The following is a 21379-nucleotide window of genomic DNA, read 5'->3' on the forward strand; positions in this document are numbered from 1 at the left end:
GTGTGTTGGAGTGATGGTCAATTTGCACACTGGTCATGGCTAATTAGCATATTAGGGCTAATTAGCATATCCCTCTCATTATTGTGTTGGAGTGATGGTCAATTTGCATACTGGTCTTGACTAATTAGCATATCCAGTCGTGACTGTGAGGGCATTGTGACCAATTTGCATATTACCCTTTTATTAGTATAGATGGTAGGGTTATTTCTAGTCTAAATGGGACATTTTTTTCTTGCTTGTACTCTGTTTAATCTAATTCTTAATATATATATTTTATTGTTTTTTTACGGAGAGGAAGAGAGAGGGATAGAGAGTTAGAAACATTAATGAGAGATAAACATCGATCAGCTGCCTCCTGCACACCTCCTACTGGGGATGTGCCCGCAACCCAGGTACATGCCCTTGACCAGAATCGAACCTGGGACCTTTCAGTCCTCAGGTCGACGCTCTATCCACTGAGCCAAACCGGTTTCGGCTGTTTAATCTAATTCTTATGTTTTTTATTTCTTCTTTGAACACTCATCTCTTCTGAACAAAGAAAAAGGCCCTGATATGTGCTTAATTATCTTGTATCCATAAGTTATAATTTATATTTACTGCAGCAACTGAGGTCATTCTGAGTAAAGCAGGATTATTCAAACTACATTTGTCATGATGCGAGGTAAATACCCTACATTAGATAACTAGTAGGCATTTAAAGATATTTTATAATAATTCTAGGCTGTTTATAGATAGTCTATTGAGAATTTGCTCTTATAATTCAAATTTACATATGTAATATTAAATGTATAACTAAAATATTTATACTGTAACATTTTAAATGTGAAATATGTTCTAAAGCCTTTTTAAAAGACATTTGTGGTTTAATGTTGTGCTTTATAGGTCTTTATAATCCTTAATTTTCAGTTGCTATTGGTTATGTTTTGGTATTAAATAGTTTTCAGACGTGGTTGACAACTTACATCTAACAATATCAATATCAGTACCTCTCATATGGAAAAAATGTGCTCTGCATTTCCAGGATTAGGTAGTTTTTGTGTTATCTTCAAAGTGATTTGACCGTAGAACTGTTTTTAAATAATTATCAACATAGTTATTGCTAGTCCACAAACTATTTAAAATCCTTTAAAATTCTAGTAGAAATTAAATTTATGGCTGTAGAAATCTTTCTTCAGTGATAACTAAAACAAAGAATGATGAACAATTATGAGAAAAAATGAAATTCAGAATGAAAATTGTATTAATACTATTGTTCCTCTTTTTTATTTTTAGATTATGAGAGGAGTGTATATTTTTGTGGATTGAATCCATGAAATATATACATTTTTTACTCATTTTTTCTTTTGATAAGTATTAGATATACAGAAAATAATAAAGAAAATATGATGACAGAAAGTTATAAGGAAAATAAAACCCACATGGTAGGAAAGTTCTTAAGAATGGGGACTTCTTATTCCTCTTGTCCCTTGATGATGGAACATAGAGAGAGTTGTGCTGGCAAATGTATCTTCACTGGATGCACAGAATGTTTTGTGGGTTTTTTTTTTCTGCCTAAATACCCGGAGTCTGAAAATTACCTCTTTCATCCTAAGACTCCCAATACTTAGTGTGAATGGATAAAAAGATAGTCCAACATTAAGCAGGTGGGATAAGAGCCACAAATCCCATTATCAAATGGAAGCTACCGAAGTGAATTACAAAAGGAAATCTTGTCAATTGGCAACATGAAATGGTGGTATAGAAATGGAACTTGGAGATTGCTCAAAGAGATTCATCCTTGTGCTTTATGACATGTTAGGATGAAGATGTAAATGCTCTCAGTAGCACATTTCATTACTGCTTATTCCACCACTTCCAGCTACTGGCATCAACTTCGTGGGCTACAGAGATCCAACAATATATTTGGGTGTCAGTCTTGGCCGTTTTTGCCAGTGGTGACCCACAGGAGGACAAAAGAACATTTTTAGAGTAGAACCACACCTGACAGGACACCAGGCACATTTACTGGGGAAAATGAAAGACAGGGATAAAATAAGTCTCTAAAATAGACACACATACTACAACTTTATTTTGTTTTGAAATTTTGGTCTAGATTTTTCTTTCATTTCCTTCCAGGTATAGCTTGGCTTACCATTGTTTTTCTAAATTAAGTAAATAATCCATGTAAACTTGTATCCAAATGAGACCTTCAGGATACTATCCAACTTGGCTCGTAGGTTTTATAACTTGTGACTGGTTAAATTTGACACTTACATCTCACTAAAATATTGTAGTGTTTTGTTGAAAATTATTTCATTATTGTGGATATAGAAGATGCAAAGTAAGTCCAGGGGACATACATAGCTATCATTAAATTTAGTACTATTTTGATTTTGGTATATTCCAGTGTTCAGGATTTAATTTCTAAGTGACTACAATGTGACAAAGGATTTCATTTATTAATTGTTTTTGATAAAATATATTAATTCATTAATCTATATTAAAAGAAGTCATTTGATCCAATGAGTTATTTATTAAAATATGGTGAGTAGTTAGACCAGAAACTTGAAAGTATCCAAAGATATTTCTTTTTTTTTAAAAAATATATTTTATTGATTTTTTACAGAGAGGAAGGGAGAGAGAGAGAGAGTTAGAAACATCAATGAGAGAGAAACATCGATCAGCTGCCTCCTGCACATCTCCTACTGGGGATGTGCCCGCAACCCAGGTACATGCCCTTGACCGGAATCGAACCTGGGACCCTTCAGTCTGCAAGCCGACGCTCTATCCACTGAGCCAAACCGGCCCTGGCCAAAGATATTTCTTAATAAAAGTATAAAGGAGAAATAAAAGCAGAAATATGAAAGGCCCAGTACCGAACATTCCCTCAATCTGAAATATTTTAATAACAATAATCTATTTTGAGTATTTTCATTTAGGAGCAACACTACTTGAAATCTGACTAAAAGCCATGAGATTCATTTCATAAATCACATATTAAAATCATAATCTTCTTAGACTATGACAGACATGTGTGCCATGTTCCTTTGAATCCTTTCACCTTATTTTTCTAGGACAACTCGCATGAAAAGTTAATAACATTGCCTTTATGAAAATGCTGTTTGATGAATAAGGCTTGTGCTAAACACATTTAAATTCTTTTTTCTTTGATAATGGAAACATTCCTTATTCAGCTCATTATCTGAAGTTCAAGTCTGTAACCTTAAATAAAATTTAAATCTCATAATAATTTTTAAACAAAACATCTTGTGGGGAAACTTTTGAAAGGAACCCACCACACTAGCTTAATTTGCTTTTGTTAGCACTTGGCTAGGCGGTTACTAAACTTCCCATTTGACTGCTTATTAATATTATAAAGTAACTGATCAGATTATTAGTAGGATGAGAAGGTTGATTCTATGGACTTCAGGTTACATTAACTTTAGAATAAATTATTCAGATGACCACTCTCATGCTTTAATTATGTAGGCGTGGACAAATAGTTACTTCCTTAAATGAAAATACAAGCAACAGAGCAAAGTAAAATTAATTGAACATAGAAAGTTATTTTATGTTTATTTCTGCTGAAAAATAACCTTGATGGCTTCTGTTACTTGAAGTTCAGTCTAACTGAAAAAAATAGATTATATTAAAAGAAAAACATCTTCCTATAGGCTAATTGCATATAGTGTCACTTGATCTTTTTTTCTTTAAATTACAACTCATTTATTTAAAGAAATATTTGTCAAAAGAAAACTTTAAGTAGTGAGTTAAAAAAGCGGTGTTAAATAATTGAATTGACTGTGATAAAATTGCCTTTGTTTTAAATAGACTAGTCTGTTTAATGAATTGTGCTTTTATAGTGTGAAATAAATCTAATGTGAACTCAAGTGGTTCTACCAGAAACACTGAATTTGGATAGATTAGAAGAAAGTCAAGATGAGGCACTTACAATATTGTAGTAATGTTTGATTTTATTAAAATTGTACTCGATTATGAAACTGTGTTTCTGCCAGGTTAATAATAATGAACTTAAAATATCACCAAGAACCTTACTTACATATTGAACAATTGAGATCACTTGAAGAAGTACTATATTTGTTCTTTTTTTTTTTCTTCATGTAGAAATAAAAACTTGAGGTTCAGTTAGGAACACAGCATTTAACTTTCAATATTTAGGAAGATATTCAACTTATAAATCTTCAACATTGGATGAAATGACTTTGGCAATGAGACAGTGGAAGGAAATTAATTTTGTATTTTAAAGTAATTTGGCAGGTTTACTTTCCTGTTTAATGGTGAAAAGGGTTTTACAACATACCATTAAGCTACCATGCAGTCAGCCCTGTGTAGCAATGCTTGGTTATCACTTCAAACGAGAAATTTAGCTGGAACTTTTTGCAGCTCTTGATTATACTTCTTGTGTTGTTAAGTGTTGAAATACATTTTATGTGCTTAAAAATAGAGAAGCAACTTCGGGGGGGGGGGGGAACCTAAACTAAAACAAGTACAAACATAAGGATCTGTCGTCATCACAAAGGATTCATGAACTAAGACTGTGGATCATGTACTAGGTTGACAAGTCATTTTCAGATTGGCTGGATGGCGGAAACCAAATTCTTTGTTACAGAGGTCAAGGCTGAAAGAAAGGAATAGGGAGAGATATTATCAGTTCACACAGAGCGTTGAACCATCACACACTTTGAATTATCTCTTCTTTTTATCTGACCCATGGATTTGCTATTTTAGTACTTATTATCTGAGAAATAGCTTTTTAAGGCAAAATTCCCTTCACCATCCACACGGAGACTTCCTACTTGGTATTTATGTTCTTACTCTGAGGAATTTCTAATGATTACAGTGGAAAATTTTGAAGTCAAATTCAAGTTTAAAATAAGTAACAGAGATAGTAAATCCTGTTTTAAAGGGATAATCTAGTAAAATGGAGAATTGTTGTAGCACGAATAATTCAAATACATTGCCAAACTTGATGTTCATTCATTTTACACTATTTCAAATATATTTTTTTATAATTAAACTTTATGTTTTGCCCCATCGGTGTGGCTCAGTGGTTGAGCATCAACCCATGAATGGGGAGGTCATGGTTTGACTCATGGTCTGGGCACATGCCTAGATTGTGGGCTAGGTGCCCAGTAGGGGGCATGTGGAAAGGAGCTGATCAATGATGCTCTCTCATCATTGATGTTTCTCTCTCTCTCCCTCTCTCTCTCTCTCTCTCTCTCTCTCTCTCTCTCTCTCTCTCTCTCCCTCCCCTCCTTCCTCTCTCTGAAATTAATAAAAAAACAAAAGCAAAACCCACATAAAAACAAAACAAAAGACTTTATGTTTCTTATTGTAAAGGTTATATATGCTTGGTGTAAAATGATAGAGAAGTTAAATAGTCCCCGTAATGTCATCCATATATCATTTTAGTAACAATTTATTGAGTGAATTATAATATGTGAATATGCAAATACATAGTCTGTGACTTTATGGAACTTGCAGTCTATTAGAGACAACAGATAGAAAACAGATAGTCACAAAAACAACTATATGATTACAATAGATTTAAATGCTATGAAACCAGAGTCCAGGGTTCCCTGATAATGTGTGAAGGGGGACCTATTCTAGGCTGAGGGGGAAGGGTGGAGTGCTGTGAAGGTGTGTTTTAATCTGAGGTCTGAAGGAGAGAAGGGTAAGGGAGTAGGAGTGGTGAAAAGCAGATGAGCCTTCTAGATGGAGGAATTACAATGATCTGACCGCAGATCTGGAAGTCTATGGGCATGTTCCAGGAACAGAGGAGGCCAAATGACTAGAGAGCAGGGAGTGAAAGGGAGTGGCAAGGAGGAAGTTAGGACAGGAGGTAGAAACCAGATCACATAGGACATTTTACATCATGTTAAGGAACTCAAATTGTATTCTAAGAACAATCAGTAAAATAAGCCAGTCAGATAAAGACAAGTACCATATGATTTCACTTATATGTGGAATCCAATGAGCAAAATAAACTAGCAAACATATAGAAACAGATTCATAGATACAGAGAACAGACTGACAGCTATCAGAGGGGAGGGGAGTTGAGGGTGCTGGGTGAAAAAGGTAAAGGATTAAGTAAACAAACAAACAAAAAAACCTCATAGAAACGCACAACAGTATGGTGATTATCAGAGGGAAAGAGGGGTGAGGGGGGTAAAGCAGGTAAAGGGGGGATAAATGGTGATGGAAGGAGACTTGACTTGGGGTGGTGAGCACACAGTTCAATATACAGATGATGTGTTATAGACTTGTACACCTGAAGCCTACATAATATTATTAACCAATGTCACCCCCACTAAATTCAATAAACACACACATATACAATAAAGAACAATCAGAGATAAAGAATATTAATATTTTTAGTCAACTAGATCTCTTTTGCTCTTTTTCTAGTGGTATTGTTTAGAAGCTCAGAGGTTATACTGTGTATCTTGCTTTTATCACTTTCTTTGTAATCTAACATTCTATGTTTATTAAATGCTCTTTTACAACATACTTTTCTGTGGCTAATTCATTTCATTACATGGGTTTGTCATAGTTTACTTAACCACACTCCTATTTTGTGCATTTGAATTTTGTATTGTTGTAGCTATTATTAACAATAATACAATGGATATCTTTGAGATAAATATTTGCACACATCCATGACTGCTTCTTTGGTAAAAAATTCACAAACAGTGCAACAGAATTGCTCTGTCAAAGGATGAGGGCATTTGCAAGCTTTTAATATGAGTTGCCAAATTGCCTTCCAGAAGGTTGGAACAATCCTTTCCATGGTAGTGAAAGACCATCTGTGGTAAAAAGACTTTTTGAGCCTATTATGGAGATGACTAGGGGAAATTTTCAGGTTCTATGATGTAGTCTTGAATAGTTATTCACAAAACTGAAATCTACCTGAAGATTTTATTTGATATGAGAGTTTGAGCCATGTGCCTGGATATCTATAAAAACCTCATCTTTAGTTATGACTGATGTTTTCCTGTGATATCATTGTTCAGTGATCACTAAAATATGTTGTCAGCTTCAAAGTTTGTGGTTGTATGTCTTTTTTTAAAAACTTTTATGCAGGTAGTGAAATAATTTAACCTATACACTAAAACATATAGTGGAATTCTAAATATTAACAACTTAAGTTTGGGGCAAATTCTTAAAATAAACAATTAATCATCTTTGAGACCGTGTCTAAAACTACAAAGGATAACAGAAAAATGAATGCAAAAACAGACAGAAAAAGTGTCAAGAAAAATTAGAAAATGATCTTTTACTCAGTATCATTAAGTAGAACCTTGATGCTCCAAGCTATTTTTAAACAATTGCTTGAAATTTTCAACACTAGGACCGATATGCTACACTGGGTTTCTCACTAATTCCAGCTCTGACTCTTGGCAATATATCCCAGCTTTGCTCTGCCTCTGGCTCTTTGGCGTCCACATGAAAATTCTGTTCTCTCTAGCTTTTACTCATTGCTCTCCTTAATGGATTTTGGCTTCTCTTGACATTCTGGGTTTTCTTACTCAGTTCAACCTCGGATAGACAGACTTTCCTCACTCTCATGCCCCATCTCACCACATGATGGCTATTGGAAGGCATGCCCTGGAGACCATTGTTGCAGCAGTCCTGGTCACATCGTCTTGAGTTGAGGCAGATATTTGAACAAATAAATATATATTTCTTTTAACTTTTCAAATAATTATTTGACTAAATTATCATATATTTATGCTAATTTTCTTTTGGACCATTTAGGCAAATAAATTAATAAAAAACACCCTTTTATCTCCATGATGCTTAAAATTGATGCTTATAATGCAATGTCATTTTGAACTAGTGAATTAATATTTTATTTTATTTGAATTAATAAATGAGGATTACAATACAGTCACCCCGAGAGTAGGCATACTCATTGTAATGATGTTATTATTTTTCTAACTGTGTTTAGAATTTCTCTTTTTGGAGAAATGAGACTAGCTAGGGTAATTTTGTGGACTGTGAGTGAATATATTCCCTACTTTTGCCTTTTTCTCTTTTAAGCACATGGACTTGTGTGCTGTGGACATATATAATTAAGTGCTAAATTAAGAGGCTAATTCAGCAAAGGTTCTAAGAGTTTAAGGAAGCAGAGGTGCTCAATGTGTGTTTGAGTAGTTAGGCAAAGTTTCTTGGAGAAAATGGGTTTTGAAAAGTAAATATTATTTAGGTAAGTGGAAAGGAGAAGACAGGGTGAAGATGAAGGAAACCTTTCTGGCAAAATGAAAGAAATACAGGGAGCATGGTATGATGTTGAGAAATATTTCTAGGAGGCTTTCAAAGTTTTGCTATACTTTGTGCTTTGGTAATTGACATAGTGTGTTTTTCTTAAGACATAGAATTAATGCACTCAGCTAACACACCTATGCTGAAATAGGTACTTTCAACGTGTATTTTCTAATAATGACCATGGCTTTGTACTGCTTTGATCTGTTCTACGCTTTTTCAATCTTTTTTAATAAGGCTTTGCAGTCTTCAGTGTATAGGTCCTTCGCATTCTTTGTTAACTTCCTTCCCAGGTATTTTATTCTTTTTGCAATTGCAAAAGGGATTGTTTTTTCTATTTCTTTTTCTGAAATTTAATTGTTAGTAGAACTCAATATCCTCCATTGACAGTTTTGTCCTGTTTCTTTGTCTCCGCGTTTTTTATGCTTTCTTGGTGCACCCCCTAGTGGTCTTTGTGCGCAGTCTTGTTGTAGTTAAGCCTTGATTGTTGTAGTTAATACTAGGGGGACTTGACCTCCAGGCCAACTGGCTGTGAGAGTGTTCAGAACCACACTTTTAAGGTCTCTCAAGAACTGTCTAGAAGCTGCCGATAAAGTTGAGATCCTCAAGAAATCTAATGAGACCCTTGAGGTTATGATAAAGAACCAACTAGAAATTAAGCATACACTGACTGAAATAAAGGATATTATACAGACTACCAACCGCAGACCAGAGGAGGGCAAGAATCAAGGCAAAGATTTGAAATGCGAAGAAGCAAAAGACACCCAACCCGAAAAGCAAAATGAAAAAAGAATCCGAAAATACGAAGATAGTGTAAGGAGCCTCTGGGACAGCTTCAAGCGTACCAACATTCGAATTATAGGGGTGCCAGAAGATGAGAGAGACCAAGATATTGAAAACCTATTTGAAGAAATAATGACAGAAAACTTCCCCTACCTGGTGAAAGAAATAGACTTACAAGTCCAGGAAGCGCAGAGAACCCCAAACAAAAGGAATCCAAAGAAGACCACACCAAGACACATCATAATTAAAATGCCAAGGCAAAAGACAAAGAGAGTATCCTAAAAGAAGCAAGAGAAAGAAAGTCAGTTACCTACAAGGGAATACCCATACGACTGTCAGCTGATTTCTCAACAGAAACTTTGCAGGCCAGAAGGGAGTGGCAAGAAATATTCAGTGATGAATGCCAAGAACCTACAACCAAGATTACTTTATCCAGCAAAGCTATCATTCAGAATTGAAGGTCAGATAAAGAGCTTCACAGATAAGGAAAAGCTAAAGGAGTTCATCACCACCAAACCAGTATTATATGAAATGCTGAAAGGTATCCTTTAAGAAGAGGAGGAAGAAGAAAAAGGTAAAGATACTAATTATGAACAACAAATATGCATCTATCAACATGTGAATCTAAGAATCAAGTGAATAAATAATCTGATGAACAGAATAAACTGGTGATTATAATAGAATCAGGGACATAGAAAGGGAATGGACTCACTATTCTTGGTGGAGAAAGGGGTGTGGGAGATGTGGGAAGAGACTGGACAAAAATTGTGCACCTAGGGATGAGGACAGTGTGTGTGGGGGGGGTAAGGGCAGAGGGTAGGGTGGGAACTGGGTGGAGGGGAGCTATGGGGGGAAAAAAAGAGGAACAAGTGTAATAATCTGAACAATAAAGATTTACTAAAATAAAAAAAATAAAAAAAATTGTTAGTAGAGGAATGCAATGGATTTTGTACATTGATTTTGTATCCTGCAATGTTTACTCTGTTTTTTTGTTGTTCTTTTTAATCGTTTTTTACAGAGTCTTTAAGGTTTTTCTATGTAAAGAATCATGTCATCTGCAAAAAGTGACAATTTTACTTCTTCTTTTTTTACAAAAATATATTTTATTGATTTTTTACAGAGAGGAAGGGAGAGGGATAGAGAGTTAGAAACATCAATGAGAGAGAAACATTGATCAGCTGCCTCCTGCACACCCCCTACTGGGGATGTGCCTGCAACCAAGGTACATGCCCTTGGCTGGAATTGAACCTAGGATCCTTCAGTCCCCATGCCGATGCTCTATCCAGTGAGCCAAACCAGCTAGGGCCAATTTTACTTCTTAATTTCCAATTTGAATGCCTTTGATTTCTTTCTCTTGCCTGATTGCTCTGGTTAGGACTTTCATTACCATGTTGGATAGGGGTGGTGAGAGCGTTTTATTATTACTCAGGAACATGTGAGGCTCATACAGTGAGATCTTGGAAAATTTTTTCTCTACTAAGCAAATTGAGTTGACTAAATAGTTTCTAATCTTCCCATTTCTTCAGCCATTCAGCTCCTTCTTCTCCCTTGCATATTATAATAAAATATTTATTTATTTACCTTTTTAATAATTTTTCTCAATTACAGTTAACATGCAATATTATATTAATTTCAGGTGTACACTCTAGTGATTAGGTACTACATAAGTTACTAAGTGATTATCCTGATAAATCTCATATCCATCTGACACCATACATAGTTATTAGAATATTATTGCCTATATTCCCTATGCTGCACTTTACATCCCCATGACTATTCTATAATTACCAATTTGTACCCCTCCCTGAAACATCCCTCTCATCTGGAAACCATCAAAATGTTCTCTGTACCTATGAGTCTGTTTCTGTTCTACTTGTTTATTTTTATTATTTATTTTTTGTTAATCCTTGAGGATATTTTTTTTTCCATTGATTTTTAGAGAGAGTGGAAGGGAGAGGGAGAAACACAGAGAGAGAAACATCCATGTGAGAGAGGCACATAGATTGGTTGCCTCCCACATGAGCTCTGACCAGTGCCTGGGATCAAGCTTTCTCTTGTCTGGGAAGCTCTTTATATGTTCTTTGATTCTAAATGATAGTTATACTGGGTAGAGTAATCTTGGTTGTAGATCTTTGGTTTTCATCACTTTGACTATTTCTTGCCAATCTCTTCTGGCCTGTAAAGTTTTGTTGAGAAATCAACTGACACCCGAGGGGCACTTCCTTGTAGGTAACTAATTGCTTTTCTCTTGTTGTTTTAAAGATTCTCTCTTTGTCTTTAACCCTTGCCATTTTAATTAATATGTGTCTTGGTGTGGGCCTCTTTGAGTTTATCTTTTTTGGGACTCTTTGCACTTCCTGGGTTTATATGTCTATTTCCTTCGGCAAGTTAGGGAAGTTTCCTGTCATTGTTTTTTCACTTAGGTTTTCAATTTCTTGCTCTCTCTCTGGCATCTTCAAAATTTGAATGTTGGTATAATTGAAGTTGTCCCAGAGGCTCCTTACACTATCCTAATATTTTACAATAAAATATTTATAATTTTGTTAGATTTTCATTCACAATTGTTTTCTGTTTTCTTTATCTTATTCAGATCCTACGACTTCAAGAATGCAATATGACAATATCCTCTCAACTGCTCTCTCTTACACCATTTCTCTTTACTCCAGTTCATAAACATCACAGTAATTAACATTTTTAAAAAACCACTTTTATTTAGGACATTTCCCTGATCAAAATTCCTGTATTGCCCTAGCTGGCTTGGCTCAGTGGATAGAGCATCAGGCTGCGGACTGAAGGGTCCCAGGTTTGATTCTGGCCAAGGGCACATGCCTGGGTTGCGGGCTCGATCCCCAGTGGGGGGCATGCAGGAGGCAGCCAATAAATGATTCTCTCTCATCATTGATGTTTCTAATTCTCTCTCCTTCTCCCTTCCTCTCTGAAATCAATAAAAATATTAAAAAAAAATCCCTGTATTAGTTTTCTATCACTTGAAAGGTGGAGCTCTCCATAATCCAGCCCTATTGCATCTCCTACTAATGTTCTCCAAGAGCCCTCTCACCAAACATTCTTCATCAAAATTCTTTTTCCACTCCCCACTGTGGAGTTCTACTTCTTCCTTCTGAATCCATCATGACCAGTTTCAATATTTACTTTCTCCCCCGTTAAGCAAACAGTCTTGTGTAGTTTCCAGAGGCTGGGTCGACTTTTTTGTGATTGATCTTGTTCACTGAGGTTTTTTTCTATTATGTTCAAAATTGAATTAAAACTCAAATAGCATTTCCAATGTATCTTGTACTGTTATTTATACTCTTCCATATACCAGGTTGTTCCAATTAAAATATAACTTCTTTGAACACAGAGATTCAATTTCTATTTCCCACTCTGACAGAGTCAAGGCTAGTGTTTTTCCACAGAACAGGACTTATTTATGACATTTGTGATGATGATGATGATGATGATGATGAACATCCCCAGATGACTAGACTTCTTAGGAAAATTAAATTATCAAAGCAAAGAAAGTTCCGGACTATATATATATATTTGGGGGGGGGGGAGGGAAGGAAGAGGTGAGCAGAGATATCTGCTTTTCATACTTTGAATGCTCAATTTGTCAGCATTATTTTGGGGAAAGGTCATACTATTCAACTGTTGCCATTCATTTTGATCTCTTCAGTAGCATTTCATAAGTTAATAGCAAAAACTACCATTTTTCCAATGGTTCCTAGGTGCCAGGTGTTTTACCAAAGGTTCTACATAAATCATCTCATTTAACATTCATGCTACATTCCTATGAGATAGGCATTATTACCTTCATTTGCTGAAGAAGAACTGAAAGCTTTCAGGCCAATATCATAGAACAAGTAGATGGTAAGACTGAGATTTTAATTCAGTTTGTGCTTGATTAAACACTTTCTTTCTCCCCACATTTCTGTTATCAAGAAGATTCCTCAATGATCCAAAGTAGAATTCAAGAACTTCTGAAAAGCCAAGATAGAAGTGAAATGTAGATGATTATGAGTAATATTTTACTTTTGGGGAGCATATTTTCTTGATTACAGAGGTGACAAGAAGTAATTAAAGGAGGTTGTCCTTACAGCAAGGTAAGCATTTGTTCTGACCAAGTGGAATATTGAAAGGTGATGGGAGTTTTATAGGAGGACATGAAATTTTCTAGTAAATCTGTTACTTCCAAAAATAAATAGTTCTTATTTTCCTGCTTCTAGCTACAAGATTATTGATTTTCATGGAAGTGGTGGGGAGACACTGGAAGTAGAATGCATAAGATTAGAAATAGAACCATCCAAAAAGATAAAACATCCAAAAAGATAAAGAAATTGATGAAACAAAAATATTTTTATTATCCTGCTTCTTTTTTATTCTGTCACTATGAACTTTTTTCTCCTGTAAAGAAAATTCTCTTCCCAAGGAGAGAAAAATGATTTTTAAAAAGATAAGCCTAAAAAAATTAATTTAAACTTAGCCATATTAGGGTAGCATTAAGGCACTCCCGGGTACATTTTATTGGTCCATTAATATAGGCCCCGAGTGGTTGAATACACCTAAGGCATGTACTGTATTAATGAACCAATAAAGCATGCCCTGGAGTGCCTTAATGATATATTACAACCATTTCTATTACATACATAAACGTACTATTTGCAGGCTGTCTTGCGTAGTTTTAAAGAAAATCTTCAATTAACCAAAAATATTGCATCAAGAACTCTTACTCACAATAAAAAAGAGCAACAAAGAATCCTGTAATTAACTTACTGGGCTAGTTACCCATGAGGTGATTCTGGGTTGATTTCATCTTTGGAGCTTTTTACTGTAATGCTTTGGAAGAACTGGTTCTTTGGATTTAAAACTGGGTTCTTTCATGAAAAGAAACAGATGACAGCTGACAGAATTCATACTGTTCTCTTTCCTTATTTAAAATATCCAATCCTGACTTGTGGTTATGAAACTAAATAGATATCAATGGCTATATCCAAATATTAGCCCTATTCTCCACATTGAAAATACATCTTTTAGGCATTTGGGGAAAGTTTCTGCCAAGCAATAAGAAATTCTGCATACTCATAAGCTAACATGACAGATTGAAGACAGACATATGAGATCTTGTAAAAGTGTCTTCTGACCAACATTTGTTATCCTACTGTCTTTTTAGTGGAGTCATAAATATTGATGAATCTCTATGCATAGGACAAGTTGCAGGAGAGAATGGAGAGGAGAAGGAGATATAATAATTATGTCAATAATGGATATCATTTGTTAAAATATTATTATACGCCAGCCAACATTCAAATTGTTTTTATATCTACTTTAATCTTTGCAACAACCCTATGAAAAAGAATACTATTCTATTTGTTGTATAGATGAGGTATCTGAGGTTATAAAATAAAACTTTTATAACCTTAGGTTTGACCCAGACCATGAATCCAAAGCTCATATGCAAGTGGGTAAAGCTTGGTGTGAACACTATGAGGAAAGCATGAAAAAATAGTAAGTATATTCTCAGGATTGTAAGCACACTTACAGTAGAGATCCTTACATTCTACATGATATTCTTTCCCTTTACTCCCACTTAAAAGGGCACCTGGGTAGAGAAGCGATTGCTGGTAGACCTGAAGAAGTATTTTAGCAAAGACTTTGAGGATGCAAAATGACTTTCATGGGGCAAAGATCTCAGACCCGATGGCAATGACATATTGCACTATGGTTCGATACCAATGGCCAGAAATAGGTAAAATGTAAGTATTTCATCATCTGACTATGGCAAAGAAGATAACAGTTGAGAACCAGACATTGTCCCAACCCCACTGATACTGTGGCACTAAGTTGACCCTCAGAAACAAAGATGCCACCCCTGGAATGAGTGAGTAGATAAAACCTTCAGGCTAGCCATAGACTGCAAAAATACCGCACTAATTAACCCTGGAGCTGGCCACTGGACTGAATGGAGCTAGAGCTAGAAGTCATTGTTTCAGAAAACATAAAGTAAAAGAAAATTGTACACGCATGATGAGGTCTGAGACTTATAACCTCAGTTGTTTTATTCAGAGACATTTTATTTCTACAGATTTGCAGCTTAACAGAATCTAATCCTGAAATGTTACAAAGGTCACTTCAATGTTTACAGTTATTGTTTGTTTAAAGTCATAGGTTAAGTGTCAAATCATTAAAAAACTGGTCTTTTAAAGAAATTGCAATTTCTTCTTTAAAATGATTTTTAAAATACTTGGGATAATTTGTAAGCTTTCTCTGAACCAATTTCCCCAGCTGGATTTTATAATCCTGGAGAACCGCTGCTGACAGTTTTCCTGCCTCCATTTGATTTCTGCTCATTGTTTATACTTACTTTCATTGCACATTTTGTACTCAAATGATCTAATTCTATTGGCTTCATTTACTGTGTGTTGAAAGATATACTGCAATGATGTTCACTAAACAATTACAGTGCAAGAAAATTTGTAAAAATAAGCCCTACTGCATTAAAAATTCTGAAAAATCAACCAAACCGATCATACAACAATATCTTTAAAAATACCACATATAGTTTTTATAAACAATTGACCCCTCTTTATTTACAGAGCCTACTGAAGATTATTTTTAAAGACCATTGGGGTTGGTGTTATTTATAATGTAGTGGTAATTTAATATCAGATAGTAAATCTACCACACAATCTCAGTAGGTAAATAACTGCACCATGAAAGGTCACTGAGTGTATTAAGTGACTCACCTGTTGGCTTATGTTCACTGTAGGAAGTAGGACATCATCTCCTCTACAAAGTTGACTGCACAAGTGATCCCAGTGTGGTCAGTATCACATATCAAATGATCAGCATTTCATTTTTAAAAAAGTATAACAGCCCTGGCTGGTGTGGCTCGGTTGGGTATTGTCCCTTGCACCGAAATGTTGCCAGTTCATTTCCCAATCAGGGCACATACTCAGGTTACAGGCTCAATTCCTGGTAGGGGGCATGCAGGAGGTAGCAGATCAATGTTTTGCTTTCACATCAATATTTCTCTATCTCCCTCTCCCTTCTTCTCTGTTTTTTAAAAAAATCAATAGAAAAAGCTCTTAAAAAAGTAAAACAGTAAGGTATGTCCACTAAATTATTCACTGCAAATGCTCAGCCATCACTATTATCTCCCATATCGTTGCTGACTGTAATAATAGCAACCTGAATGTGTATGGTGATTTAAAAATGTCTGAAGTACTTTCTCAGGCAATATTATCTTGTTGGATAATAGATATGGACTATATCATCTTCATTTTCAGGTGAGGAAATTGTTACAGTGTATATGTGGTTTGTTTAAGGTAATTTATCTGCTAAGTGGCAAAATTAAAACCAGCTCTCCTTTTTGAGTAGCCAAGTGTCCTTGTCATTCTCTTCTCCACACCAAGACTTGGGTATCAATAGGACAAAGCAGTGGGTCCAGAATGCAAGGTGGTGGGCTTGGCATGGGTGCTAAGCGAGAAACAGAGGAAAGAAAAATCTGTATAAATAATGAGCCACATCTATTTGGGGGGCATAGATATTTGCTTTTAATTTTGTATAACACCATGAGATAAATTAGAAATGCCTCTGAGTAAAAAGATTTCATAGAGCAGAGATTTAACTAAATGGAAAGAAAATGGAGCTATGATATAACATTCAGATGGGATTTACAGCCTGCAATTTATTTACAAAACTTCAGATATCCTAGAACTCTCATTAATTAAAGGTTGAAACTACCTTAATTAAATAAAATACTTCATAGTTGAAAGCAGTGATTATGCATATTGACAAAAATAGGAGGGAGTCATGGGTTAGAGGGGGAAACATTGGACATAGTGTCAAAAGGCCTGAGTTTAACACCAAATTCTACTACCTGACTTGGAAAAGTCATTTAACTTCTTTGTACCTTAACTTTCTCAATTGAAAAATGGAAATAGCAATACCTGTCTCATAGAAATGTTGTAAGGATTAAGCTATAGATTTATAGGAGTTATTCACCCTTGGATAAATTTTAGGCTATCAATGAACCTTCCAAAATGTAATGTAGTAGTATATGTATAGGCCCATGTACATAACTATAGGGAGAGTGTTCATTATTGTCCTCAGATTCCCAGAGAACTGTTAAATGTTCGAAAACTACCACTGTTGATGAGAAAGATCTTACATTAAATTGTGTAACTATATAAATATTAAGATTTAAGGATAAAGAAGCAATGCCAAAAAGAGAAAAACAAAACAGTAATTTTCAGTGGGAGAAAATGTTTATGGGTCTCTAAAAACTTGGGCTGGAATTCCATAAGATGATTTGGTAAGTCAAATTTACATAAAACATAAATTAACTATAATGAAAAAATTACTTTCATGTATAATAATTTTAAATACAGGCTTGCTAAATGGTGCTTTTGAACATATTCCATAGATGATAATCTGTAATTTACTAGTTTCTCTCTCTTTTTAAAAGTTAATGTATTTATTTGAGATACTTTCACAATTTTCCTTAGGTGATGTCATTGAACACTTAAGTGTGGGATTAAACGAGTTTTCCTTGGCCCAAGTAAGGTAAATAATCTCTTTTCCTCTTATCTTGGCTTAATAAATTATTTTACAACACACTAGAAGCACATCAGTCCTCATCTCCTACCAAGATCCAGTATTTGGAATCACTAATCACATCTCAATGAATATTATTTTTATGGAGCTTGTCCTTTCAACACATTAAACAAACATAAACTTAACCTGGGGTAAAGTTTAGAGAGATAATGTGAGGAAGAAGAAATAGCATCAAAGATCTTGCTTTATAAAACAGCCCTGAAGTACTAAAAAATTAGCACTGCGTTTTTAAAATAGGGTGGGGTTGGGCAATAGAGCAACACATTTGTAACTGGAATGTGCTAGTGCTTTCTTAAACATAAAGGCATTATTGTCTGGGGAAGTAATATTGCGATGACAGTGGAACTTGGATCTTTTAACCACTTTATTGATTTTGGCAAGATTGAATGTGGTGAAAACCACAGTGGTTCAGGAAGAATGATATTTTAACAATGTGACATTTTATTGTTAGAATAACTAAAATAGACAGTATAGGTAGAATAACGCATCATCCCATGCCCCGCAGGAAATAGATGGTTCATCCCAATAGAATAATTCAAAGAGTATTCAATAAAGGAGCTATTTACAAAGATCCAGGTGGGATAAAGGGAAGCCATCAAGGGGAGGCAACCCCAGACTGGTGACACTGGTCTATTTCCACCCCTAGGCCCAAAGGAGCGAGTTACCTGGAAGGAGAGAGTCTTATGAACTGGGCCACCTTGAGAAGAGCCATGGTCTTCATGTGAAACTGGCAGCTCAAAGTACCCTTACAGTGGGGGAGATTGGGGATTATAAATACTCTGTTCCCACTCTCCTCCCTCCCTCTAATCTCCTGCCAGGTCTCTGTAATGGTTGAGCTCAAGCAAAAGCCAGCAGGCAAGAGAGTTAATTGACATACTCTTTACAGGCTGGCTTCCTGTAGCAGAGAAGGGTAGAGAGTGTATCTGGAGCGGGGAATGGAAGAGATCTGTTATAGTTATAGTGCAGGGACAAAAATACTCCCTAAATTTGGTGGTTTACAATCCCAAAGGTTTACTGCTCACTCCAGCTAAATGTTCAACATTTGCTCTATTATCTGTAAAATTTGACAGAGGAAGAACCCACAGTTTGAAGCAGCTAAGCTTAAGCTACTTTTCCCTCAGCATTCTTCATGGTATTCAGGAAGTAGTATTGGTTCACGTTCTACCTAGTCTTTATTCTTGGCAGTCTTGCCCTTTCAGGATTCAGATGAAAGGAACAGTAATTTCTCACTATCAAAATATTAGCAAATATGTTTTGTGCTTTATATCCAGAACAGATTCAACATCCAGCTTCCAAAACAACTCATAAAGCTTTGGTCCTCAGTTCTGCGTGTAATGTGGTTTAAGTTCCAACTGCTGGTAACTGCTTCCCTTTGCTTGAGGGCTTTGTTGGGCCAGCGGAGCATGCTCTCCCTGGACATGCAACAGCCTGAGAGTGCTGGGAACTATCACCATCGAGGAGCAGCCCTCAATCACAGACCCAGAGGAGTTCCCTCATCCAGTAGATAGGACAGATAGGATGGAAGTAAGGTGACTTCCTGGGGGCATAAAGCTGAAGTCACCCAAATGGTAAAGCACCTTTTATTGACCTTCTTCCCTTTGTGATCTCATTTTCTGACCCCAGTGTTTCCTGGGATCACCTTCCCAATAAACTATGGGAACTCAAATCTTTGACTCAGGATCTGCTGCAGAGGGAAGCTAAATTTTCCTTAGCTACAGGCTCCTTTTTCTTAGACTATATTGCAGGGCTTGGAAATAAAGTACTTCAGAGGCAGTAGCAGCAGGTCCTTAGGAAGGTATTGCTGGTAAGTAAAGAGGATACAGGCAGAGAAGAGCAAGCTAGCCTAAAGGAGTTAGTTTAATGAAGACTTTGATTGTATAGCCTAACACTAGAATCAAGACTTAGACATTTCTGACATTATACATCATTTAGACAGAGAATTAAAAAACTAAAATTGTTGAATGTCTGTTGGAAAATAAGCTAACTATTCTTACTGGTATAATAAAAGGCTAATATGCAAATCGACCGAACAGTGGAATGACCGGTTGCTATGATGCACACTGACCACCAGGGGCAGATGCTCAACAAAGGAGCTGCCCCCTGGTGGTCAGTGTGCTACCACAGGGTGGCGTAGCAGTGGTATAGCAGTGGTGGCAGGAGTCAGACATCTCTGCAGGGCTCCCGGACTGCGAGAGGGGACAGGCCGGGGTGAAGGAACCCCTGGAATGCACAAATTTTGAGCACCAGGCCTCTAGTAAGATATATTTTAGAATAATGCATATATATTGACCTTTGAGCAACATGAGTTTGGATTGTGTGGGTTCACTTATACACACATTGCTTTGCAATAAATATCTGTACTGTTTTTGATCCCTGGTTGGGAGCCCAGGGTGTGAAGGGCCAACTGTATATATTGATCTATTCTATTTTATATAGGGGACTTGAGAATCTGAGGATTTGGGTATCTGCAGGATCCCTGAAACCAATCCCCAGTGGATACTGTGGACAACTTATATTTTGGAGGAGTCAAAAGTTATATACATATTTCCTATTATACAAGAGTCAGCACCCTAACCCCCGAGGTGTTCAAAGGATCAACTTTATACGTTTGTAAAATAGTTCAAGCATTATTTTAATATGCAAAGATTGTCAATTATTTAATACTAGAGGCCTGGTGCACAAAAATTTGTGCTCTGGGGGGGGGGGGTGTCCCTCAGCCAGCCTGTGCCCTCTTGCAGTCTGGGACCCCTCAGGGAATGACCACCTGCTGGCTTAGGCCTGCTGAGGAGGCAGGAGAGGCTCCCACCACCACTGCTATACTGGCAGCCATCAGTCTGGCTTGTGGTTGAGCAGAGCTCCTCCCATGTGAGAGCACACTGACCACCAGAGGGCAGCTCCTGTATTAAGCGTCTGCCCCCTGGTGGTCAGTGTGTGTCATAGTGACCAGTCATTTCCATTCTTTCTGCTGTTAGGGTAAGTTTGCATATTACCCTTTTACTATATAGGATAGAGGCCTGGTGCACGGGTTGGGGGCTGGCTGGTTTGCCCTGAAGGGTGTCCCAGATCAGGGTGGGGGTCCCGCTTGGGTGCCTGGCCAGCCTGGGTGAGGGGTTGATGGCTATTTGCAGCTCGACACACCCCTTTCAGGGTGGGGGTCCCCACTGGGGTGCCTGGCCAGCCTGGATGAGGGGCTGAGGGCTGTTTTCAGGCTGGCCAGCGACTGAAGCTCCCAGTCTCTCCTTTTTTTCTTTCTTTCTTTTTTTTTTTTTTAATTCTGGGGTTGGTTTAGCTTCTATAATTGAAACTTTGTTGCTGTCATTGAAGCTGAGAGCCGGCTCCAGCTCTGAGGCCACAGCCTGCTGAAAGCAGGTATCTGGGGTTTGTTTAGCTTCTGTAATTGAAACTTTGTTGCTTTAGGAGCTCAGAGCCGGGCAGCGGCAGGCGGGGAACCTTGGCTTCCTCCATCACTGGAGCAAGCAAGCCTCCTGCTCGCTTCAGCTGCGTGGTTCCCAGCCTCCATCTTGGTTGGCGGTTAATTTGCATATCACCCTGATTAGCCAATGGGAAGCGTAGCGAAGGTATGGTCAATTACCCTTATTGTCTTTTATTAGATAAGATATGGATGAATTACTTGCAAGTTTTCTGTATCCCCCTCTGTAGCCAAAATGTATGGTATAATAGGAACAGAATAACTGTAATAAGTACACCATTTAAAAAA

The 21379-nt window shown here is 36.6% G+C and overlaps 1 long non-coding RNA gene across 1 annotated transcript; it reads right to left on the bottom strand.

Annotated features, from left to right (window-relative positions):
* Positions 1-3612: 3612 nt before the first annotated feature.
* Positions 3613-16273, bottom strand: LOC132229398 (uncharacterized). The gene is made up of 3 exons (XR_009451678.1): positions 15789-16273; positions 12857-13025; positions 3613-4618 (listed from the first exon to the last, which is right to left on the bottom strand). It is a non-coding gene; the product is annotated as an uncharacterized LOC132229398 (long non-coding RNA).
* Positions 16274-21379: the final 5106 nt, after the last annotated feature.

Source organism: Myotis daubentonii, chromosome 3, assembly GCF_963259705.1.
Source record: "Myotis daubentonii chromosome 3, mMyoDau2.1, whole genome shotgun sequence".
NCBI lineage: Eukaryota > Metazoa > Chordata > Mammalia > Chiroptera > Vespertilionidae > Myotis > Myotis daubentonii.